This window comes from Anguilla anguilla, chromosome 17 (assembly GCF_013347855.1).
Source record: "Anguilla anguilla isolate fAngAng1 chromosome 17, fAngAng1.pri, whole genome shotgun sequence".
NCBI classification, from domain to species: Eukaryota; Metazoa; Chordata; class Actinopteri; order Anguilliformes; family Anguillidae; genus Anguilla; species Anguilla anguilla.
The window spans coordinates 114,393-138,779 of NC_049217.1; the positions used below are offsets into that span (position 1 = coordinate 114,393).

At 41.0% G+C, this 24,387-nt stretch overlaps 1 protein-coding gene across 9 annotated transcripts in view; it reads right to left on the minus strand.

The window, feature by feature from the left end:
* LOC118216546 (fas-binding factor 1 homolog) overlaps positions 1-7,951 on the minus strand; it is an 85,530-nt gene extending 77,579 nt beyond the window's left edge. For 5 of the 9 annotated variants that reach the window (XM_035397818.1, XM_035397819.1, XM_035397822.1 and 2 more), the window contains exon 1: positions 7,748-7,950. The gene's annotated coding sequence lies outside the window, so the exon portion shown is untranslated. Of the gene's footprint in view, positions 1-7,747 lie in introns of all 9 variants that reach the window. The other 4 variants (XM_035397821.1, XM_035397817.1, XM_035397820.1 and 1 more) reach the window with 3 other exon arrangements.
* Between the last annotated feature and the right edge of the window lie 16,436 nt (positions 7,952-24,387).

Below are 24,387 nucleotides of genomic sequence, written 5' to 3' on the forward strand. Positions count from 1 at the left end.
TTGAGTAAAATTACGGCAGTCTGAAAAAGCTAAAGGGAAGATTACTAGAATTAACCTGTTATTTTACCCGGATAAAAAGTGCGGAAGGTGATTTCCAGTTTGCTTGTACTGTATCACCAATGTTAATTATGCAGAACTACCGCATAAATCACATAACTGTATCACACGTTTTGAGTCAATTACAACGGGCTAACAAAGAAAATCCGGAAGAAAACATTCAGCAACCGAATGAATCCGTTTGAATGTTTTGGTAGCCTACGTAATATGCTGTCCCAGCACGAATGCTTAGCATTTTATAAAACGAATACTAAAGCAAGAAAAGAACAGAGGAGCACACGTTATAATTCCAAGACGTTGACAGGCTATAACCAAAAGTAGGCTACTGCGCCGCATAACATACAAGTTTGATTTGAAGTTATTATGAAAATAAATTGGTTTGCCGCTGCATATTTTCAAACATGGCGGGTAATGGCGGAAAATAAATACAACACAAATGCTACGAGTACTCGACCAATCAGAAATGTTCAGCGCTGCAAGCTCCACCCAAAAGGTTCCTGTACTTTCGGAAAGTACTACCCCCGAGCAGGAACGTTTTGGGGGGTAAAACAAAGCCCCCAGAACTAAATTTAGACCCTAGTTCCTGCGGTGGAAACGCACTGAGTTCCTCAAAAGGTTCCTAGTTCCGGGGTATAGTTCCTGCGGTGGAAACGCGGCTTAAAAGGCTCCTTCAGCCCATGGTTGTCTGCGTTTCCACCGCGGTCTAAAGTCCCACGAAGATTAGGCAAATTAGCCCACTGACGTATGAAAAAGCGACGTTGTCGTCGGTCCATCTGTCCTATGATTTCTTCTGTAACCCCATACGACCACCGAAGTAGCCTACATTATTTTCTAATAACCAGGACAGCCCAGAGGGGTTTATTACACTTATACAACGGGCTACCAACAATGACTGTATATGGTTACTTTTGTATTTATTGATTTTTATCGATTTAATCACCTGGAATTGAAATATTCTTCTGCAGCCGTTTGGGCTTATTTTACCATTGTCAAGTAAAACTGTCGTTGGTAGTTGAACTTGGACCGTTGTTATGCAACAAATATGATATAACAGGCCAATAGTCAGATTGTAACTGTTTTATATATCCTCTCAAACACATTCATTATGTTTTTATGCGAACATTCACTTTCATGTCTTGACATCCGAAGCGACCGAATGCATTCACATTTATATGTATAACTGGCAACAACAGCAGAAAACATGCACACGTTGTAAACAATTTGCTGTTTGATTACTTTCTCATCGTCAATTCCATATCGCAAATCGCAAAATGACAAGAATAGAACGAAAACTCGGACTTGCGTGAAAATTTAAATTAGTAGTGGTACAGCCACCGTTTGCTTTCCTTCGAAGTTACTGCTAGCCGAGCAGCGAAGTGTGCCCTCCAGATGCGAACCATGCACCATAAATTAGTCCATAGTCTTCCTGGTCTTTTTGTGGAATTGAAGAATGGCAGAGTAAAATTACGGCAGTCTGAAAAAGCTAGCGGGACGATTACTAGAATTAACCTGTTATTTTACCCTGACAAGATGTGCGGAAGGTGATTTCCAGTTTGCTTTTACTGTATCACCAATGTAAATTACACAGAACTACCGCATACCTCACATAACTGTATCAAACGTTTTGAGTCTATTACAACGGGCTAACAAAGAAAATCCGGAAGAAAATATTCAGCAACCGAATTAATCTGTTTGAATGTTTTGGTACGTAATATGCTGTCCCAGCACGAATGCTTTTTATAAAAAAAATTTATAAAACGAATACTAAAGCAAGAAAAGAACAGAAGAGCACACGTTATAATTCCAAGACGTTGGCAGGCTATAACCAAAACTAGGCTACTGCGCCGCATAACATACAAGTTTGATTTGAAGTTATTATGAAAATAAATTGGTTTGCGGCTGCATATTTTTAAACATGGCGCTTGAAAATAAACACAAAAAAATGCTGCGAGTACTCGACTAATCAGAAATGTTCAGCGCTGCAAGCACCACCCAAAAGGTTCCTGTACCTTCGGAAAGTACTACCCCCCGAGCAGGAACTTTTTGGGGGGTAAAATAAAGCCCCCGGAACTAGACCCTAGTTCCTGCGGTGGAAATGCACTGAGTTCCTCAAAAGGTTCCTAGTTCCAGGGTAAACTTCCTGCGGTGGAAACGCGGCTATAGACTATTCAAGAGACAGAACCCCCGCAAAGCAGCTGGACCAGACTCTGTCTCTCCCTCCACCATGAAGCACTGTGCCAATCAGCTGTCTCCGGTGTTCACAGACATTTTTAACACCTCACTGGAGACATGCCACGTACCAGCCTGCTTCAAGACCTCTACCATTATCCCCGTCCCCAAAAAAACAAGGACCACAGGACTCAATGACTACAGACCCGTCGCCCTGACCTCTGTGGTAATGAAGTCTTTTGAGCGCCTTGTCCTGTCTCACCATAAAACCATCACGGACCCACTACTGGACCCCCTGCAGTTTGCATACAGAGCCAACAGGTCTGTGGACGATGCTGTAAACATGGCCCTCCACTTCATCCTCCAGCACCTGAACACTGCAGGAACCTACGCCAGGAACCTGTTTGTGGACTTCAGCTCCGCCTTCAATACCATCATCCCGGCTCTACTACAGGACAAGCTCTCCCAGCTGCACGTGCCTGACTGCACCTGCAGGTGGACCACCGACTTCCTGTCTGACAGGAAGCAGCACGTGAAGCTGGGGAAAAATGTCTCTGACTCCCAGATCATCAGCACCGGCTCCCCTCAAGGCTACGTCCTTTCCCCTCTACTCTTCTCCCTGTATGCAAACAGCTGCACCTCCAGTCATCAGTCAGTCAAGCTCCTGAAGTTTGCAGACGACACCACTCTCATTGGACTCATATCTGGTGGGGATGAGTTTGCCTACACGAGAGAGATTGAACATCTGGTGTCCTGGTGCAGCCAAAACAATCTGGAGCTCAATGCCCTAAAGACAGTGGAGATGGTTGTGGACTTCAGAAGGAATGCAGCCCCACCCTGTGTGACTCCCCAGTCGACACTGTGGAGTCCTTCCGCTTCCTGGGCACCATCATCACCCCGGACCTCAAGTGGGAGCTGAACATCAGCTCCCTCACCAAGAAGGTTCAGCACAGGATGTACTTCCTGCGGCAGCTGAAGAAGTTCAACCTGGTAAATGGACTGCATTTATATAGCGCTTTTATCCAAAGCGCTTTACAATTGATGCCTCTCATTCGCCAGAGCAGTTAGGGGTTAGGTGTCTTGCTCAAGGACACTTCGACACGCCCAGGGCGGGGTTTGAACCAGCAACCCTCCGACTGCCAAACAATTGGTCTTACCTCCTGAGCTACGTCGCCCCAACCTGCCAATGACAATGATGGTGCACTTCTACACTGCCATCATTGAGTCCATCCTCACCTCCTCCATCACCACCTGGTACGCTGCTGCCACTGCCAAGGACAAGGGCAGACTGCAGCGTATCATTTGCGCTGCTGAGAGGGTGACTGGCAGCAAACTGCCATCCCTCCAGGACCTGCACACCTCCAGGGCCCTGAGGTGGGCAGAAAAGATTGTGGCCGACCCCTCCCACCCTGGACACAAACTCTTTCAAACACTCCCCTCCGACAGGAGGCTGCGGTCCATCAGGACCAAAACCTCACGACAAGAACAGTTTTTTCCCGACTGCAGCTGGCCTCATCAACAAGGCCCGGGACCCCCACTGACACTGTCTGTTATCCTGACCCCCACGGACACCAAACAGACAGCACCTGTAGTTATAACACTTTATCCCCTTGCACTATTGTTTATTGTTTACTGTTTACCGTTTGCACTATGTTTATGTTATGTTTATGGGCGACATAGCTCAGGAGGTAAGACCGATTGTCTGGCAGTCGGAGGGTTGCTGGTTCAAACCCCGCCCTGGGCATGTCGAAATGTCCTTGAGCAAGACACCTAACCCCTAACTGCTCTGGCGAATGAGAGGCATCAATTGTAAAGCGCTTTGGATAAAAGCGCTATATAAATGCAGTCCATTTACCATTTAACATGTTTATTTTATTTTATTTATCTTATTTTATGTTCACTGTTATGCACCACCTGACAAAAACAAATTCCTCGTATGTGTAAACCCACTTGGCAATAAAACCTGATTCTGATTCTGATTCTGATTTAAATCATACATATCGACAGCTTCTTGGTACTGTTATAATCATAAGATCGGCTAAATTATATGGGTACTAACAATGACATTATTTTTATTGTAAATATGACCATCTCAAAAGTAACATTTCTGAATTTGCTTATGTTTTGAAACTGTATTAAACACAAAGTGGGGTATTTGAGCTGCAGCTTGTTTTATGCGGAGAGGGGTTGTATCAGATAACGAAACTACAAACTATTCTAAGTGAAACAAACATTCTTAATGCAAAATGATGAAACAGTTGTGGCTATGATAGGCAGTTATAGCCTAGTTATAGGGCCACATGTGCCCCCAAGTGGAAAACATTAGCACACAAATGCATTCCAATTTGAGGATTGGCTCCTAAATTATTTTTCCAGTCAGTACACATCAATTTTCCAGAGCAAATGCACCTAAAATGGGAACACTGTAGAGCCCTGCATAGTCCCAGTTGAATTCACCTGAATGGGTGATGCATTTTCTTTTTCAACCTAGAGGTTGTAGTCATTTTAATTAAAAAGCCTTTATTTCTGTTCCAAAACCAATTAGTGTCACCCCAATGTATATTTTAGTTGCATACTGGGATCAGTCAATATTTTCAGAAAAGACTCAGTATAAACAAATATTTGAGGAACTTTTTTGTGTAATAATTTTTTGTGTAATTTCACCCACAGTATTTCACCCACAGACAGGAAGGAAGGAAGCAGCGAGCAGGACAAACCCCTCACAAATCAAAATTTGTAACTTTAAATTGTGCACCCATTAACAAGTAACATTAGTTTACATTCCTTTTTGTGCTAAAATATGCACTAGATAAAGGGGCTTAAAGGGATGTTTCACTTGGGTATAAGAAGTCATTCTGAGGAGTTAACCAATTGTGTTTGCATCATGTGACTACTAACAACATCAGCTGTCCCTGTTGACTGTTAACAGCAGTGCCGTTTCTCCCAGTCGTCCGGCTCCCAGTTCACTCCCATTCATTTTTGCGACCTTGCCTACCACTGCAAGACTGCCTACCCCTAGCACCTCCCCCTCTTCGCACCTGCACTTCCAGAACACGTCTCCTGTCTGTTCTGATCCCACGATGGTGGAATGAACTCCCTGTGGAGGTCAGAACAGCTGAGTGTGAGAACAATTTAAAACGACGACTGAAGACCCACCTCTTCAGGCTGCACCTCTCTCCATCCCTCCCTTCCCCCCTGTAAATGACTAAAATTAGGGTTGTAACTAGGCAGCTGTTTCATAGGTTACTTAGTTGATGCGCCTGTCTTAACGACTACTTGTATTTTTATTTTTCCATAGATTGCGTTGTTGCCGTTCTCGTTGTTAGTGTTAATCAGTTTAACCATCAGGGTCCAAGTTGAACTATGCGGTTGTTCCCTGTACTTGGACCGGTACTTCTCTCTAGGGGTTTCGTCATACTTGTTCCTGGTTATGGTTATACACTTTGTTGTACGTCGCTCTGGATAAGAGCGTCTGCCAAATGCCTGTAATGTAATGTAATGTAAGACATACATGAAACTGGACCAATCAGATCGCCCACTGAAGGCATGCATGAAGCTGGACCACTGAGATCACTCACTGGAAGACATAGCTACATGAAGCTGGACCACTGAGATCAATCACTGAAAGACATACATGAAGCTGGACCACTGAGATCTCACACTGCAAGACATACATAATGGAAGCCACGCATGTATGGCAGGCCCTTTTAACATTTAATAGCTTCGCTTGACTAACCATAATTACATTTTAGATACTACAAATACATTTTGACCAGTCACATTTAGCCTACAACGTGACTAATCAGAATGATAATTCAAGATATATGCAATCATAAACTGAGAAGAACGATAATTAGAGATATCTGTAATTCCGTTTTGACTAGTCAAATTGATATTTTCAGATATCTGAATTTGAATTATTCCTAGTCAAATCTGCTGTGCCTGACGTGACTCTGATGCAAGCCTTCGCAATGGATAAAAGTCTTTATGCTTACTGGTCCAGGTTGATCTGACATGGCAGTCGCTGCGTTAGTAAGAATTAGGACCGTCTTACAACAATGATAACATGTTTGATATCTACTACTGCATTTTGACTAGTGAGAACGATAACTAAAAATATCTATAACTGTATTCCGACTATTCAGAATGATAATTGAAGATATCTCCATAATAAGCTTGGCCTCCTTTCAAGAAATGCATAACCTCTTTGTAGATATCTTAAAAGGACTTGTGACAAGTAATAACTCAAATTCAAGATATCTACAATTGTATTTTGGCTGAAAATTTGTATTTTCTTCAGCCAAGGTGTATGTAAACTTTTGGCCTCAACTGAATACGGTCACACTATTAAATGCTAAAAGGATCTGCCACAGGCATGAACTCTACAGTGACATTAGCAACATACAAAAAGTACATAAACCACACAAAAACTGAATAAATCTCATGTCCTTACAAAACTGGACAACTTTGCTTAAACAAATTATGACAGGCTGAATAAAAAAAAGTTATAGGGATACATTTACAACCTGGTACATTGTTGCTACTGTCCAACAACTGTTAACAGCGGGGTGAAGTGAGTTAAACGTCACAACTGGTAAACTCTGGGTATCATATAGATTTTGTGCCGAGTTCAAATGCCACCTCCCGGAGTTAAACTCCGACTTCACGAGTTGACGAGGACCGGCCGAACACACCAGTAGTTAGGTTTTTTTAATACGTGCGCCCTTGTGATTATGTAATGAATCGAGCTCAAGGGTACATCGCTTAGGTAAAATAACTTTTTTCCGGATCTTACTTTTCTAGTAGACAATAAAACTCATAAAATAATACAACTCCGATAAAAAAAACATTTAAAAAATAAAATAAACTAAATAAACCTGGGACCATTTAACGCTAGCACTCTCTTTTATCGACCCATTACACTCCACAAAATTACTTGTTATACCAAAGTGAAAAATCCCTTTAACGTTAGCTAGTTTCAATGTTCAGCGATATGCCCAGCTACGGTTCGAGATAGAGCTATATAGCTAGTGTTGGTCAATTCCTTCGACAGTCTCAATTTACTCGCAAAACAAATAATGCTATTACCAGCCTCTTAGAGTTAGATATCTGCAACACACAATTCGCTGAACACAACTAAGTTTACAAGAACTAGGTGAACTGCTAGCTTTTCTGTAACTTAGTCTAACTAATATATAGCAAGACTAGTTGGCTAGCTAACGTGAGCAGTTTCTTTGGAATAGTCTTACAGATACATGTCACTTAAACAATTAATTCGCTTACCATACATTTTGATTGGATCTATAGCCAAAATAATCTTACTTCCAGAGCTATCTAGCTAGCTGGCTGATTTGAATAAATCACGTTAGAGCATAATTTTTTCACCATTGGAAGCAGACAAGATTGTGCAAAAAATCCGTACTGTACAATTATTAGCTAGCTACCATCTTACAAACTTCACGAAATAGCCTGTCCACTTCATCCCGTTAATTATATAATGTGAATATATATCAACATTTACCCATCCAGTTTAATTCATTGTTCTCCAAATGGTTTCAATGAAAAATAGTCCAGGTAAATTCAGTGAGAAGCCCACACAACCGTTAAGCGCCCGACCAGGGGCTAGCACCGTGAAGCTGTTGCTGACAACAATTGGAGACTTCCGGTTGTGGTATTTCAAAACAAAAGCTTGGTAAATGCTTCGTCGTTTTTCTTCTTGTAACAAATACAGTTGGATATAATTAGGGGTCCAAGCAGCGAAGCTGGTGGAACCCTATTGTATCTGTTAGGATTATTATTAGGGGTCCAAGCAGCGAAGCTGCTGGAACCCTAATGTATTTGTTAGGATTATTAGGGGTTCAAGCTAGGGGTGTGCAGAGACATCATTATCATTATCATTATCTGTATATGTATCTGTATCTGTTCAACCAACAAAATGATCTGTATCTGTATCTGTATTCGGATAGAAGACAGGAAGTGGGCGTGGTTTATACTGGAAGGCGCGTTAAATCAGGCAAATGTTGTATTTTCTAACTTAATATTCATTGGCAATGCAATGGCATACAATTAATTATGAAATATATTTCCGCATCCTCATGCTGTACTTTTCATGTCTCTCTCTCTTTTTAGTTTTAACCAAATTAAGTTTTATGAACTGATCTGAAATCAGATTCCGAGTACTCGACCAATCAGAAATGTTCAGCGCTGCAAGCTCCACCCAAAAGGTTCCTGTACTTTCGGAAAGTACTACCCCCCGAGCAGGAACTTTTTGGGGGGTAAAATAAAGCCCCAGGAACTAAATTTAGACCCTAGTTCCTGCGGTGGAAACGCACTGAGTTCCTCAAAAGGTTCCTAGTTCCGGGGTAAAGTTCCTGCGGTGGAAACGCGGCTATAACTTCAAATCAAACTTGTAGAGCCGCGTTTCCACCGCAGGAACTTTACCCCGGAACTAGGAACCTTTTGAGGAACTCAGTGCGTTTCCACCGCAGGAACTAGGGTCTAAATTTAGTTCCGGGGGCTTTATTTTACCTCCCAAAAAGTTCCTGCTCGGGGGGTAGTACTTTCCGAAAGTACAGGAACCTTTTGGGTGGAGCTTGCAGCGCTGAACATTTCTGATTGGTCGAGTACTCGCAGCATTTTTTTGTGTTTATTTTCAGCCGCCGTGTTTAAAAATATGCAGCCGCAAACCAATTTATTTTCATAATAACTTCAAATCAAGCTTGTATGTTATGCGGCGCAGTAGCCTAGTTTTGGTTATAGCCTGCCAACATCTTGGAATTATAACGTGTGCTCTTCTGTTCTTTTCTTGCTTTAGTATTCGTTTTCTAAATTTCTTTTTAAATAAAAAGCATTCGTGCTGGGACAGCATATTACGTACCAAAACATTTGGTTTAAAACGGATTAATTCGGTTGCTGAATATTTTCTTCCGGATTTTCTTTGTTAGCCTGTTGTGATTGACTCAAAACGTTTGATACAGTTATGTGAGGTATGCGGTAGTTTTGCATAATTCACATTGGTGATACAGTAAAAGCAAACTGGAAATCACCTTCCGCACTTTTTGTCAGGGTAAAATAACAGGTTAATTCTAGTAATCATCTCTTTAGCTTTTTCAGACTGCCGTAATTTTACTCTGCCATTCTTCAATTCCACAAAAAGACCAGGAAGACTAATTTATGGTGCATGGTTCGCATCTGGAGGGCACACTTCGCTGCTCGGCTAGCAGTAACTTCGAAGGAAAGCAAACGGTGGCTGTACCACTGCTAATTTAAATTTTCACGCAAGTCCGAGTTTTTGTTCTATTCTTGTCATTTTGCGATTAGCCTATATGGAATTGACGATGAGAAAGTAATCAAACAGCAAATTGTTTACAACGTGTGCATGTTTTCTGCTGTTGTTGCCAGTTATATTGGAAATGTGAATGCATTCTGTCGCTTCGGATGTCAAGACATGAAAGTGAATGTTCGCATAAAAACATAATGAATGTGTTTGAGAGGATATATAAAACAGTTACAATCTGACTATTGGCCTGTTATATCCTATTTGTTGCATAACAGTCCAAGTTCAACTACCAATGACAATTTTGCTTGACAGTGGTAAAATATGCCCAAACGGATGCAGAAGAATATTTAAATTCCAGGTGATTAAATTGATAAAAATCGATAAAAACAAAAGTAACCATATATAGTCATTGTTGGTATATTGTTGTATATAAGTGGAATAAACCCCTCCGGGCTGTCCCGGTTATTAGAAAATAATGTAGGCTATTTCAGTGGTAGTATGGGGTTACAGAAGAAATCATAGGACAGATGGACTAACGACAACGTCGCTTTTTCATACGTCAGTGGGCTAATTTGCCTAATCTTTGTGGGACTTTAGACCGCGGTGGAAACGCAGACAACCATGGGCTGAAGGAACCTTTTAGTTCCTTGAAAAGTAGTTCTTGGGACTAAAAGTTCCGGGTACTTCTGGTGGAAACGCGGCTCATGTTACATCTTAAACGGATGAAGACTGACTGAAATACAAAGTAAAATGTCTGGTTTTTTTCAATATTTCGACTGGGTTTTTTAAATGGAGAAAATTAACACGTAGCCTACAGCTAAAAACTACAGGTTCTAAGCTTGATTTTGATGTATAGGTTGCGGGGGTTTGAAAGAAATCCAGCTGCCACACCAGGCTTGTGTCTCGCTAGCTCCCCACACCTCCTGCTCAATGCGAGACTTTCCCTGAGTGATAGCCGGGAACGATCAGCTCTCAGCCCGCTGCCTGCTGTGAACTGACTCGGTGGGGGCAACTACAGAATATAGCGATCACTTTTCAATAATGTGTAGTAAATGAAACGACTAGTTCGTGAAATCAAAATCCTGTTGCAAACTGAATGGGAATTTTTATCTAGTGGCCATCCACAATGATATGAATCGATTTGAAGAAACATAATGGCTGATGCATGGAACTTATTTATTAAACGTTTTGCAGCGCAGTGGCTCAAAGTTTGCTGGTGTGTGTATCTGGTGTGAATCCAAATAATGACGAGCAACTTCGGGTAGAAGACATATCTGTTTCCATCGCATTATTCGTGCTTTCCCAAATACAGTATTCGGATTCGGATACATCCCTAGTCCAAGCTGCGAAACTGGTGGAACCCTGTTGTATCTGTTAAGATTATTAAGGGTCCAAGCAGCAAAGCTGGTGGAACCCTATTGTATCTGTTAGGATTATTAGGGGTCCAAGCAGTGAAGCTGGTGGAACCCTATTGTATCTGTTAGGATTATTATTATTATTATTATTATTATTATTATTATTATTATTATTATTATTAGGGGTCCAACCAGCGAAGCTGGTGGAACCATATTGTATCTGTTAGGATTATTATTAGGGGTCCAAGCAGCGAAGCTGGTGGAACCCTATTGAATCTGTTAGGATTATTAGAGGTCAAAGCAGCGAAGCTTAATTTGAAGACCGTATTGGGTGAGTTTGTTTAGTCTTTGAATCTATCATTATGCTGAGAAATAGCTAAACCATTTTATTGATAGGTTCTGAGTTTCTGTGCAAACGCGTGAAAACACGCTGGTATAATGAAACAATGACGGTAATACATATATAGTCCACTTCATTCCGTTGCTACCATAACATAACAGACTATCTTGTGTCTACAGCTGCAGTTTCTCACTGCAATTACTAATATTGAATATAAACAAAAGACGCAATTTATGCTGTACTCTGCCAATGTCTAAATAAATAATACGGTACTCTGAGCATAGGAAGCAGTTAGCATGGATGGCGAGTTGATATTTTGTTATTTGTTACTAAAAGTTTGTTAGTAAAAGCTTTTTGAGAGGATGAATCATTACTTTTCTTTGGCATGGATCCATTTGAAGACAATATCGGGTGAGTTCGTTTAGTCTTTCAATCCGTCATTATGCTGAGAGAAATCGTATTCTCAATTTAATCTCTAAATTGACTGTAAGCTTAGGGTCGTAACTAGGTAGTTGTTTCGTAGGTGACTTAGTCTTAACTCGTCTTAACTATTGCTTGTATTTTAGCATAGACTGCGTCGTTGCTGTTCTTGTTTGTGTTAGTGTTAATCAGTTTAACCTACAGGGTCCAAGTTGAACTATGCGGTTGTTCCCTACACTTGGAGCGGTACTTCTCTCTAGGGTTTTTGACACACTTGTTCCTTGTTCATGATTATACACTTTGTTGTACATTGCTCTGGATAAGAGCGTCTGCCAAATGCCTGTAATGTAATGTAATGTAATATTCCGTAGCAACAAGATAAACCCGACATTAGCCCTAACATATGCCAATAGAGCAGTGAAAACCCTGCTCACTGAATAACGAAATAAACGAGACAAAGTTTTTTAAAATTATACCATGTCATTCTACAGTCAATATTTGGGACTAAACATTGAATAAATATACAATCTTACCATTGGTTTTACGCGTAGAGATGTCCCTTTTGTGACTGAATGCGCATATATTGTCTTGGACAATCCGTTTGTGAAATAGACGCGCATTTGAGATTCCTGGGTCAGTTACCTTCAAAAATAGCTGTGAGTAATACCACACCTGTTGCTTACAGCCTTGTCGCCCTTTTTAGTACAATTAGTCTTAATTTAACAATTCATTTATTCAGTAGGTGTGAGTATAAGCTTTCTAACGATGTATAACATGTCTGATTTTGCATTTGGAATAGCGTTTTATAGGTCAGCGTAACCGAAAATTTTCTCATCTTCCAATGTCTAAATAAATAAAACGGTAGGCTGCTCTGCACACAGCACGCAGGTCGCGAGTTGATATTTCGTCTTTTGTTCCGTTTTTTCTCAATGTTGTATTTAATATTTGAAATGTGTATTTATGTGTTATTATTCTATCTGTCTCTGAGGCGCTCTGAAATGTGCACTCTCAGTTCACTATCAACTCATTTGCATATCTGATTGCTGCAAAAACTAAAAATTGTTATCCAATGAAAGGGGGTGTAAATTTAATCTGCAGGCCAATATCTTTAAGATTTTACAGTCATTTCTATGAAATCACGTTCCCAGCAATTGTTGCTGGTGTTTTAGTGTAGCCCAGGCATGCATTGCTATACACTATCAGCTCAGTACTGGCTCATTTGCATATCTGATTACAGAAAAAAAAGAGGTTACCAAATGAAAGGGGCTATATATTTAATCTACAGACCCATAAAAATGTTAGTTTTTGCAGTAATCAGGAATGAAAATGAGCTGGTACTAGGACAGTGTCTAGCAATGCATGCCCAGGCAACACTAAAATACCAGCAACAATTGTTGCTTTCATGCAATATACTGAAATAGAAGTAGATATCAGATGGGTGGAGCTGAAATAAACATGAATGGAAAGTGGGAGGACAAATTCAGGTTTACTCCTGTACTGTAGCATTGATGAGAAGTGAGAGGTAAACTGGAGATGATAATTAAAAAAGTGCTGTACATTGCTGAATGCAAATACATAATACATAACATAACCTACATATTAAAAGGTTATTTTAGCTATCATACATCATCATCATTTTTAAAATATAAAATACTAAGTTAAATTGCAGGTTTTATTTAAACCAGCCAAATAGCAGGCTTGTAGCTTAGCGACTGTGTACAAACTGTATCGGAAATGTATTTAAATAAAGGTAAGTCTCTATGAAAGCGCAGAAAATGGTTACTGCGATGTTCTTCTTCGGGATTATTGAACACTATTAATGTTAGTTTGGAGCTTTTATTTTGGTAGAATAAGGGAGAAAGACCGAAAGTTATGTACTAAGGAATCAAACTTCTGGTGGAGTTTCCCTACATTTGCAAATAAAAGCACATTTTAGTAATTTAAAAACAGCATCTGATGAAAAACATATTTTCAACACACAAAAATGCCAAGTTACTCACATATAGCCTATAAAGAATTTTCTGTAAGTCATTCATTCAAACTGGCAAAATCTAGGCCTGCCATTAAAAGTATTGATATCAAAGTTACAAGACACAATACTGACTATCTTACCTCACACAGATTAAACAAGCCATATTTCAAAGCAATGCTACCCAATGTTTCCAAAATTAAAGATATTTAATAGCCATATTTAACAGTGCAGATTTGCATCAGTCAAACAGGCTTCAAAAACATACACACTAGATGCACAATATAGACAAGCTTTGCAGACACACACACCTGGAGACCCAGCAACGCCAGACGCACACACTCCTCATTGAAAAAGGAAACATCTTGTTCAGCTTTGATTATTAATTCTGATTACAATGTGTCCTATAAAGTGTTGTTCTTTCTTTCTATGTCATGTGCTCTCTTACATTTGTGGATTGTTGCCCTTCAACATTAACTAGTTTTCTTCGAAAAACGGACAAATCTTGCTCTAGGAACATATCCTGCCAGATTAATATGTAAGTCAAGGCAAAATTTCCAATTCACTAATTGTAACAATTGGAGGAACTTCACTCTTCCTTTCTCACTTAGTGTGCTATGTTATTAAAAAGACATGTGACCTTTTATCAATGAGTAAAATTCCTTTATTGAACGCAATGCAAACGTCTCCTTTCCACACACTGCAATTCCTCACTTGGCGTGAATTCACACCTAACCCAACATTCATTTAAACCGAAGCTACTCCAAAGCACACCTTATAACAACAATACCTGGAACATTCTTAACAATTTAATTACTATCACATTTGAAATTTCCTGTGATCACTGTCTGAATCTAGTTTCTCCACCTAGGATACTGGGACGGTGGGCAGAGCAAATTCTTTAAGAGGCAGAGGCTACATTGTTTTCACATTCCCTTTCTGTTTGGCTGGACTGTTCCACAGACACCAGTGTCTGCAGGTCAGCAGGTGGTGTAAAAGTAGTGTAGGGCTGCTGTACCAAATATCCACAGAGAGTTCAGCCCTTCCCCAGATAAAGACCCAGCATTGTCATCATCACCTGATATACTTTAGTAATATTTGTGCAATTAATACTTGATTTTATGCATTTTTCTGAAAAAAGGCAAGCACATTTGGATTCAAACCATTTTTGATTAGGGACTTTTCATATTTTCATTAAAACATGACAGGGTTGTAAAAATAGAAGGCGAGAAATTGAAAATAAAAGGGACTTGGCATTTAAATTTTGAAATTGTCAGAAAGTGCATGCATTAAATTGAAAACGAAAAACATGCATGTTTTTTGCATGTTTAATTTTGTTTAGCTCACTTTTTTCTCTTATACTGAAATTTTATAGGTGACAGTGTAGCACAGTGGGTAAGGAACTAGGCTTGTGACCAAAAGGTCATAGGTTCAATTCCTGGGTAGGACACTGTTGTAACTGTCAGGAGTTGCACACGCTAGCTCCTGCCACCCAACAGTAACCAGGTTTCTCTTTTCCCATAGGAACCCACCCACCACAAGGAAACCAGGACGAGGTAAGTAAAAGGCAAATTCTTTATTTCATTATACAATTAGTACAAGTAGGGTACACCACAATCTCGCACTAACCCCTGCCCTTACTGCGCCCCCATCCCACCCCCCCCCCCCCCACCCCACCCCACCCCACCCCATCCCTACACCCTGCTACCCGCCGATGGCCCCCCTTCCCTCTCACGGAGTCCCAGCACAGGTAAGAGCACACTCCCCTCGCACAGCCCACACACACATAGGCCACTGCAGGATTTCCCCTCACACGTGTTCACTCCACACACCAATTAGTGTTCCCCAATCTGGCTCCCCTGCACACGGTCCCGCTCCGGGAAGGGGGACTTCACTCAGTTGTCTAGGGGGAAAATTACCAATGCAAAACAAGGGGTTCTCACACACACTCCACACCTCTCACTCCCACACACATACACCACAAACACACAGTAAATAACAAAAGAAAGAAAGATGGGATGTAGTCTGGCCCACGCCTCTATGCCTCTCCTACATTCCAAAAAATAAAAACCAAACCACAATGAAAACACGCTGCCTCCCGCTCCTTCTGGGCTGCCTCCCAGGACACTATGCTGCATGCTGTACTCCTACCTGGTCTCAGAGACCACCATGTGAGGATCTCGCTGCACCCCGCACTGCTCAGGAGGGAGCAGGCATTGGTTCCAGTCCTGGTCCGCTTTGGGCTATGTCCCGGATTGCACCGCCGTACCCCGCACTCTGGCCCGGTCCCGAATGTTGGTACTGCCAAGCTGGAGACTTGCTGCGTTCACCACCCTCGTCAGGGCCAACGCAACATCGCCCCTCACAGGACCAGTGCGGTGTCTCTCCTCGTAGGGCCGGTGCAGTGTCTCTCACAGGGTCAGTACCCGGGCCGGCCTGTGGCATAAATGCTCTATGTGGTTGTTTAGGGCCACACGATCCGATGTTTATGTAAGGTAAATAATGTTGTTACCTTATGCATCCCCTATCGCGGAACTAGCGGCCTAAATTTAAAATGTAATGGCAACAGAACATTTCAGAATAATGTAATCGCACAGGACAAAGAAAGCAAAAATAAAGGTGAAATAGGTTTCCTTGTGAAAGGATTTTACTAATAAAGGTGAAAAACCAAAGCTAAAATCCTCTCACAAAGAAACCCATTCATTCATCCGGCATTTCTCTTCCGTTCTACCTCTTAACTCCCCTCTTTATAACCACACAAACCACTAATTACATAAGGGAATCAGCTGCGCCGCTCTCCCCGCCAGTGCAGCCTGCAATCAGCCCATTACCCCGGTGTGCATTCCACATGCGGATCCCAATTAACTAATTCCCCCGTGATACCAGCACAGCGAAACCAGCTGCTTGTCAGGCTCACCTCCTGACATACCCTTGAGCAAGGTACTTAACCTGAATTGCTTCAGTATATGTAAATGTATACAATGTAATAAAATAAATAAATGCTATGTAAAAAAAGTTGGTCACCCTGGATAAGAGCGTCTGCTAAATGCCTGTAATGTAATTTTATGGCCATTTTGTGTAACTGCCTTACATGAAATAAATTTTTCCTAAATTTATTCTATATATTGCTCTGTATTTTAACCACTAATATTATCAGTGGAACCGGTGTGGGGATATGCATAGTGGAAACATTCACAAATGTAATAACATGATTGAACATGATTGAGCTGCTTCATTGTTCAGTTTTGCCATGATCACAGTGTGACATACCTTCATTTCAAAACATTGGACCTCGGTCACAAAACATGCGTATGATCATACACTGTGTGTGCCATTCATCATTTTTTTCTTATCTCTTTTCATTCATGGCTGTTTCCTTATGCTAATCACATAAACAGGATTGCACAGAATTTACAGTCAGCATTCATCACCTCATACACCTGGGATATGTACAAAAACAAAGGTCTGCACTTCTGTCATGAATCTCACCTTGGTTTTTCATAGGAACATTTTTAAGAGAAAAAGTAAGAATAATTTAAGAAAAGTTTTGTGAATGAGGCCCAGTGTTTTAACAATGTTCACACTGCGCACTGCAGCCCAGAATACTGGCAAGCTAAGACTTTGAGCATATACTGTACACACAGTTTGCGTACTTCTGTATGAAGTAGTTTAAGCAATTTTCGATGAAACCATCCAAAATTTGTGAGTAACTGTGACAAGTGAGTGCCACCCCTCCTGGTTAAAAACACACTCACGGGAGACAACCGTTTTCGTAATTAGCACTGCCGTGCTATTTTATTCAAACTCTCGTCTTTTCCAGACAATTCTTAAACTCAACACGGTTTCGTAGCCGTCTTGTCATCGACGTTCCTTCTCTTCTCCGGCTTCCGGTCTCGCTTTTAAAAACCCCAGGCTCACTGTTGAAAGCAATCAGAGGCAATCAGCGCAATTAACCAATTGACAATTATCGGCGCTGATTACCTCCAGCTGACAGTTGTGACGAAGGATCCAAGAGCCGCTCCTCTCACACTCTCTCTCTCTGCAGCCAACGCTCAAATCACGCCCACCCCACCACAGTAACCATGGCATTATATTTGGAAAGAGATATTAACGCGTCATCTGCATTAATAGTTAACCCTTTAGACAACGGCGACTGCTGAGCTGAAAATTGGTGGGGTGCAAAACTTTCCTTTAAACTAATCATTGATCTCAACCTGTTTTCATTCATTTTCCTTTATTATCAAGCGTGCCAACGATCGGACTAATCAAATGGCAAGTAGCCTAACACACAGTGTCTTCTTATTGTGTTAGGTAGATTAAATCATAAATTAAATTTATCTGTTTAAATCTGTTTTAATCACCAAGTAATCTACACTTAATAAACAAGATACACCAGTCTTTTATCTACCTTGTTACCTTTCAGAATAACCAGCAAAAACGAAACCTGCACTTTAAGATTGTTTACAATCTACACATTGCAGATATTTGCCATGAACACGAGTCAGAAGTTGTGGCTAGCCTACTAGCTATGATTTCTTGTTCTTATAGCTTTAAATATTACAGTCATGTGTAGACTAGCCAGATACTTCTAAAACAATATCAACTGACTTCGTTATTACTTTAACTGGCAGAAATATTAGAAACCACATAAGCACTTTTGGAATTTCACAGAATACCACATTTTTATGGAAAGCCATTAATTTATTTCCAAAACAAAATTGTTAGTCACAAAAAGGCAAAATGGAACACTGGCAGCGTGGTATCCAAGGAGTTGTTGCAAAGTGACTCCTCTCTCTAGGACATCACAGCGCTGCTCATAAATAGTTTCCATCAGGATCCAGGAGCACATAAAGTATCCGGAAGGAGTCGCACATGAAGGATCTGGGAGGAGTCGCACATAAAGGATCTGGGAGGTGTCACACATAAAGGATCCAGGAGGACTCGCACATAAAGGATCCAGGAGGAGTCACACATAAAGGATCCAGGAGGAGTCACACATAAAGGATCCAGGAGGAGTCACACATAAAGGATCTGGGAGGTGTCACACATAAAGGATCCAGGAGGAGTCACACATAAAGGATCCAGGAGGAGTCACACATAAAGGCTCCAGGAGGACTCGCACATAAAGGATCCAGGAGGAGTCACACATAAAGGATCCAGGAGGAGTCACACATAAAGGATCCAGGAGGAGTCACACATAAAGAATCCAGGAGGAGTCACACATAAAGGCTCCAGGAGGACTCGCACATAAAGGATCCAGGAGGAGTCACACATAAAGGATCCAGGAGGAGTCACACATAAAGGATCTAGGAGGAGTCACACATAAAGGCTCCAGGAGGAGTCGCATACAAGGATCCAGGAGGAGTCGCACATAAAAAATCCAGGAGGAGTCACACATAAAGGCTCCAGGAGGAGTCGCATACAAGGATCCGGGAGGAGTCGCACATAAAAGCTGTCTCTGTGTCACAACGCAGCTCTTCCTGAGCCCTCCCAGAGCCACAATATAGAGCCCGATTTCACGAAGCTGACGATGCTGTTCTGATAGACATGCACGCAATGAACATAACCTCGAGAGAGAGAAGGAAGGGAACCAACACCGGACTACAACATGAAACACCAGAACACCACAGCCAAGCAAATATCTGCGGCAAAGGCACGAGCGACCTCACAGCAAAACAAATGCCACAGCAATACAATGGGGGGCTCCACACAAGCACTGTCGTAAGAGTGGCCTATATTGAGGCTTACTGTGACTGAATTTAACTTACAGATTATGTTTCACAGGGTTAATATGTACACCCTCCGTTTGGACACTGCACACTGAACAGCCAATTCTGACACAAAATTACTCACTAGGCCACAGCCAAAGCAATCAGGTACTTAAAAAACACAGGCATCTTAATACAGCGTCGCAAAAAACATAAATTGGAAGTACAGATTTACAAAATATTATTGGAATAAAACAGTCTTTCCTTAGAAGTCAGATACAGGTTTCCCTTGCTCCAGATCATGCTGGATGAGATCTATTAGCTTAACTGGTACTCATTACAATATCGAGCCCCACACATAGCACAAACTATTGTGCAAACACGGCGCTGCAAACATTTACCGAAATACTAGTAAAAATAAAACAATTGCATCTCAATCTGCCCAAGTTCACAAACATAATCTAGACTAAACTACCAAATGAGCAGGGTGTTACTAATGTGAGCAATTACGGTGGCCTCCCCAGATCATGACTAACTGCAGAAATGATTTCTACATAATAATTTGCTTAAGCTAGTCTTCAGTGTTCTTTCCGAGCTCAGCGCACCTTCGAATGCTGAACTTAGGAGAACAATCGAAACCATTTGAAAAATTAACCACTTGTACCAGCCCCTGGCAAGTCGCAACATAAAGCATGGAATACCACATGTTTATAAAATACATGAATTTATTTCCAAAAATAAATAGTTATTGTGACAAAAAGGCAAAACATAACAAGGGCAGCGTGGAACCCAGAACTCTTTCTGCCACAGAGTGAATCATCTCTCTTGGACAACATGAGGCTCCTCAATAAAAGACGAACAATGGACCCAAACACCACTTGGGGCAACAATAAGAGGCCTGGGGTCATAACAATGAGTCAGAATGGCAGATGATGCTTCCCATAATGCTCGGCCAGACAGCATATTGCCAGCGATGTTCACGCCAGATTAAAACGGGGAACAGCCAAACCAAGAGACAGGGTTTCTTTCTCAACGGTTGAATAGTTCTGTCGCTTTATATTGAGAAAGGAAATTCACCAGTAAAACAACACCAGCTCCCATGTCATTGGCATAAACAAAAAGTTTATGTGGTTTTGAGAGGGCGATGGAGAGTGGCAGCTGACGAATGCGTTTCCAGTGGTTTCTGGGGTTTCCTGCCACACCAGCAGCGAGTCTGCAGCAGCTCGGTACATATGAGCCAGCAGCAACCAGCTGACAGAAAACCCAGCAGTCACAGAAGCTCGCCAGCTGCCACTAAAAGATCTGGCAGTAAAACCCGGAAGTCACTGGAGTCGCCAGCCGCCACAATTACAATGTTTCATTTCAATCACGAAAATCACAAAATGATGTTGTTGGGTGACCAACATAACCATGTTGTTAACCATTACAGGCATTTACAACCACTGAAAACATATAGCAATATGATTAGGCTGTTGCAATTGATTTGAGTGAATAAATGCCTTTCATGTTGTGATTGCACAAACATGGCAACGGTATAGTAGGTATAGCCTAATGTTAATTATTTTATAATGTTTACTATGTTGCCTACTTCTTTTACAATAGGAGGAGGAAATAATTTCAAGCTTTTACACGTGTGAAACTGTTGAATTGTTGAATTAACTCAGTATGTGATTGAAAATATTCTCTGATAATCCTCCTCCTATTATAGACGCTATAGGAAACATAACTCGCAGCAGCAAGCTGGGAGAAAAACCCAGTCGCTGGAGCTTCTGAACTCTTTCTTATTTTTTGGTGCTAGAATACGATCAATGGTCTGAACCTTTACATGTACAGGCAAGACCTTTTTGTGGCCAATGACTTTTCCAAGGTATGTCAGCCAATTGTCCATGTCCATATCACTGTACGGACATCCTCTCTGCTATTAGACAGAACATCCCATTTGTGGCTATGGATAACTGTTACATAATGAGTATTGTACCTTCTCAGACTTGTCTTTTGTAGTGATCCCAATGACCTTCGGTGTGCACTTATCTGTTGCTTTGGATTAAAGCGTCTGCCAAATAAATGTAATGTAATGGGAACACGCCGTAGCCTTTACCGGTGACATTAAATGCGTGTTCCATCAGGCTGCTTCCTGAAAACCAACAATTCATGTCCCGAAACCTTACTCGAACTCCCAGTGGGGTGGTATAAGGTAAAGGTTTGGCTGTCCTAGCCAAAATTCCAGGATTGGGGTGATAAAGATCAGGCTGCAAACACAGCTGAAAAGACAATTGCCCTGCAATCTGGAGATTGCCGTGGGACTGTTTCACAACCTTTTACCCCACCAACGCTTGTGTGCAGGAACCCAAATAAAGGATTATCGGAATGGTGTCTGTTCATGTCGTAAAATCAACCACAGGCACCGTTGGGTCAGACAGGAAACTGGTTGACCATTACCCACATTAAGGACTGTTGAAAGCGTTATATGTATATGCATGTAAATTACTGGGAATGATGTGATAAATGTGGTGGACTGTGAATAACATAATTTGTAATGAGAGGAATACTGTATATGCAGACAGGCACACTGAGCTGTTATAAGTTGGTATAGGGAGGTTTATCTCAGGTATGTATTGCCTACGTAAGTGTTTGGATTATAGAAAGACCACCACCTTGGGCCTCCATAGAAAAGTATCTTAGAGACAGATAAAAGCATAAGGTCACGTTCCATCGTCCAAAGTATCTTATAACTGTCACTAGATTTTTAACGGTTCCCGTGTCCCTGGAGGAGAGTAGTAGGGAGGGAGTGTCTCGTTGGTGGGGAGGGTGTTCCAGTCCAGACCTTATTAGGGCATACAAAGGGAAGTGTGCAATGTGGAAGGCTTGCTCAGGATTGCATTTAAGGGAAGTCTGAAAAAACATTCAAGGAGAATCTGCTTAACAGTTCTCCTGTTACCACCATTGAAGGTGAATCTGTTTGTCAATCGAATTACCTCACTTAATTCCCTTCAAGAGCCTGGCGCATTGCGAGAGGCATGCTGCCAATTTCATAGTCTACCACAATGGAAAAGAAGGATAATAAAACACTAACAAGATGTTTCTCAGAAGACATTCTTTTTGGGGAGGTGCAGAGTTTTGCTGTCATGTTTTTTAAATTTTTTATTGCATACATATACAAGCATATAGACAAGGTAAAAACCTGGTTTCCACATCACACATGATTAGGAACTAGCCAGCAAATGGCGTAAAGCCTGCAGAAAGCCTTCTTTACTCTTTCCTGTTGACCTGTCTACATAGACAAAATAAGTATATTTAAAATGTGACGAAACCACAACTCATTCAATCACCCATACATACCATTTTCGGCATTAAACAAAATTACCTTCCTAATTGATTGCTGGTTTAAACATTCATGCACAATATATTCTTTAGAACCAACAGTGTTTTGTTATGGCAAGCTCTCTTAACATTTAATAGCCTTGCTTGACTGTCCATAATTCCATTTTACATATCTAAAAATGCATTTTGACTAGTCATAATTACAATGTCAGAATGATAATTCAAGTTATCTGAAGATTGAAAGAAAATGGATATCCGCACACTGGATTACAGCTACCAATACTTTATTGACTAAAAAAGCAAAGCAACATTTCAATACAACAGGGTCTTCGTAAATGGTAAATGGACTGCATTTATATAGCGCTTTTATCCAAAGCGCTTTACAATTGATGCCTCTCATTCGCCAGAGCAGTTAGGGGTTAGGTGTCTTGCTCAAGGACACTTTGATATGCCCAGGGCAGGGTTTGAACCGGCAACCCTCCGACTGCCAGACAATCGGTCTTACCTCCTGAGCTATGTCGCCCCTTCGTCAGGCAAATGACTCACATGACAGGTAAAAAGGGTATATATAGGCAGTAAGCCAATGACATCACATCGACATCACTGTCAGCCAATTAAGTAGGCCATAGCACATTGGCCATTCGATAATATGGTTAAAAAAAAAATTAGTGCAATACCTACAAACATTTAATAATACCACAATAGAAAAATATATAGAGATACATAATATAAAAAGTATCAAACGGCATACCAACAAAGTAACAAGTAAAACATTTTTTTACATATCATATAAGAATAATAGTTTAAAATTTTTTTTTTTTTTTACCATATTATCGAATGGCCAATGTGCTATGGCCTACTGGCTGACAGTGATATCGGTGTGATGTCATTGGCTTACTGCCTAAATATACTAGAGCCCGACCGATATATCGGTGTGGCCGATATATCGGCCATTATTTTTTTTTTTTGACGACATCGGGATCGGCAGTTATGCAGCCGATGTGTCCCGATTTTTAAATGAGTATAATAAATAAAAAAACCATAGATTATTTATCTGTACTTGTCTGTTCGAACGTTGTAATTGCTATTTACTACAATTATCCAGTAGAGGGAGCTCTAATACAAGTGTGAACTGCAGCAGGTGACGCGCTACTTCTCTAATAAGACGTTTGTCACTCGTGCCTCATCCAATATTCTCCACTGCAAGACTTGTCTGCACAGATTCGATTGCCGCAATAAAGGTATGTATATTTAGTGAAAGTTTTTCATTAAATGTGTTTATACGACCACTATGTTTATCAATCCTCATTATCAAGTGAGCAAGCTAGCTAACATATTTGGTTCACTTTAGCAAGCTAGCTGGCTAGCAAGCCTTTATGAAGTGGCCGTGAGCACATAAGCATTACATTACATTACATTCATTTGGCAGACGCTTTTATCCAAAGCGACGTACAAAAAGTGCATTTCATGGTCATAGACAACTGCTAAACACGGGTTCAGTAAGGTACAATACTTATTTTGTACCGCTATTTCTAGCCGAGAACACAGTGAACACTATTCTGGCCTAACCTCTGAAAAGCCAACTAGGCAGAAGAATAAGCTACAGTATTAGGACAAATACAAATTAGCAAGAAGTGTTGGGAAGGGGCAACATGTAACAAGTGACATTAAAAGGGGTTTTTTTTTTTTAAAGAGTGAAATATACAGCGTGGTGGTGGTTAGTCTAGGTATAGTCTGAAGAGATGAGTCTTCAGGCCACGGCGGAAGAT